Below are 2,500 nucleotides of genomic sequence, written 5' to 3'. Positions count from 1 at the left end.
GTACTATGGTGAATTGTAGTTGTATTAGGACCGTAATTATAGTTAATTAAGGAACCATTCATTGTCTTCGCTCTGTTATGTACGTCGTCGTTTAATCGACACGGCATATTTGGCTTGAATCTAGAAAAATTCAAACTCTAACCCTAAGGTAGACAGGCAGGGTAAATAAATGTGGGTGATCTCTCATAAAATTGTCTTCTAGGAATTATTTTTATATAGACTATCTTTTCTGTAGAGTTTAAGTGGACAAGCGCGGACGAAATAGAGCGCAAAATTTAAAATGAATTAAAAATTTTCATCAGACCGGAAGTAGGCATAACCTAGGCGCCATGTTTCCGTCGTACAAGTTTTCACCGTTGCAGTCACCGTTTCAATCGCTCTTCGTGTGGACGTGTATTATTTCTAGTCATGTGTTGTGTAGATGATTCGCTTAAGGTAGGTGTTCGGACTTATTTCTTTAATATTAATTAAACCGTATTTGCCTTGTCGGCCTTAAAATAAAGCTATTTTTTTTTCATCGCAATCGAAGTGTTAGATCTAGAATCTAGTTCCCGCCTCCGCTTCGCTAATTCGACTTAATGTAACTATGACACAACTATTAAATCTAGAGTCTCTATTTTAATTAAATAATTAGGAATTCTATCTCTAGATGATATCTAATCTATTCCCACACGTGTGTGCAAGTAGGATTTAACGTCAGAACAGGTGTGGTGGTCTAGGCGTCGCTATTTTTGACGGTAGGAATTTTTTTTTTAAATTCGTAAAATTTTATATAGACTTTATATAGCAATTTACTAAGACCGACCCTAACGCCCAGTAAATATTTAATTACCACATTGTTATGGACACGGTGTATTAGGTAGGGCCGAGGGCTATCCATAGGTACCAATTTTTAAATTTTGTGACAATTAGGAGCCGAGTTATAAAATAAATTTAAAATACTGGTTCTGGTCTTAGACTTTATATAGCAATTTACTAAGACCGACCTTAATACCCATTAATTATTTAATTAGCGCATAGTTATGGACATCCTGTATTAGGTTGGGCCCAGGGCTATCCGTAGGTACCAAGTTTATAATTTTGTGACGATTATTAGTCGAGTTATAAAATAAATAAAAAAAACTGGTTCTGGTTTGCACTACATTTCTTTCTTCTTTAACGGCGGACTCCCGGTCCAGCCCCATGGGTTACCCGTGAGCCGGGGCCTCGTTAGCCTGGACGGCTCCGATGTGACCGCGGATTGTTGTGGCCCGCCTCAGCCCGAGTCGAGATCACCCTTCCGATCGAAGGTGGACGCCATAGGGCGCCCGGGATAGCCCGGGGCGCTGTTCGTCACCCGAGCGCAGGGGCGCCGGGAGACGCCCCCGGTGAAGTTTGGCGGGTGATTCTGGTAGAGCTCCCCACCCCGATCGCAGGACACCCCTCGCCGCCCGCCCAGGTGTCGAGGTGGCCGCGGGGGAACTCGGGGCGTTTTGGCTCCCCCTTGTGCCGGAGCGGCGCCCTCGGTCCCAGAACGCCCCTGGCGGGTGATTCGCATGCCCCCTGGGGTGGGGAACGCGGGTGGGTGGTCGTAAAGCGTGTAACCGCAGTGGGGGCGGCCCCTTAGTCGGGGGCGCCAAAGTTGGCACCCCACCTGGGGCGCCCCCCGGAAGTGTGGCGCCCGCGCGAGTGAGCCCCGTAGATGCGCCCCGACACCCCCGCGCCGCCCCCCGGGTCGCGGCACCCCCGGCGCCCTCCGTGCGGGCTCCCCTCATGGGGCGGCACCCCGGTCCTCCCCGAGACTATGTACCCGATTTTTCGGTTTAACACTAGAGGTATGGGCAGAAATACGGCGGTTAAAACGGTCTGTATCTACTATTGTGGAGGTGAGTGTCGGTGAAGCCTCTATGTGACGCTAGGATCCGCGCTCCCTCGCAGCCAGCGACATGTGCCCGATCTGACCGTGCGTGGCTCAGTCTCCCGACTAGCTTCCCGGTAAAATGCGGGCTCGGCGCGCAGGTCGCGCCAGTGAAGGTAAAAGTACGTGTCCGTAGCGTGAAGCCAGCGGCGACGCGCAGTGCTAACGCAACCAAGCAGTATTGGTGGCTCGATAAAAGTCTCGCACTGGCCCAGCCCTCGGAACGGGCGACGGGTCTGCAAAACGCAGTCGGCTCGATGCAAATCGAGAGATTTCCCGGCGACGCCGTGTTTACGGTGAAGGGGGAAATGTGAGCGGTCCGATGTGAAAAAATCCGGGAATGCCGGGATCCGTTCTCTCGCTAGAGCGTTGTCTCCCGTCCCGCGATGTGTTGTGGAAAAACGTCTCGCAAACGATAGCTATCTGGTTGATCCTGCCAGTAGTCATATGCTTGTCTCAAAGATTAAGCCATGCATGTCTAAGTTCACACTGTCCCATGGTGAAACCGCGAATGGCTCATTAAATCAGTCGAGGTTCCTTAGATGACACGATCCTACTTGGATAACTGTGGCAATTCTAGAGCTAATACATGCAATCGAAGCT

At 49.9% G+C, this 2,500-nt stretch overlaps 1 non-coding gene across 1 annotated transcript in view; it reads left to right on the top strand.

Annotated features, from left to right (window-relative positions):
• Window positions 1-2,317: 2,317 nt before the first annotated feature.
• The window catches only part of LOC131933034 (small subunit ribosomal RNA), a 1,846-nt gene continuing 1,663 nt past the window's right edge, over window positions 2,318-2,500 (top strand). The window contains exon 1 of the ribosomal RNA XR_009384809.1: window positions 2,318-2,500. This exon is cut by the window's right edge and continues 1,663 nt beyond it. This is a non-coding gene — a ribosomal RNA (small subunit ribosomal RNA).

This window comes from Physella acuta, unplaced genomic scaffold, assembly GCF_028476545.2.
Source record: "Physella acuta isolate Inbredline_101_S28 unplaced genomic scaffold, ASM2847654v3 ptg002350l, whole genome shotgun sequence".
In the NCBI taxonomy this organism is placed as follows: Eukaryota; Metazoa; Mollusca; class Gastropoda; family Physidae; genus Physella; species Physella acuta.
Note: the sequence above shows the minus strand (reverse complement) of the source record. Positions and strands in the feature narration are given on the sequence as shown.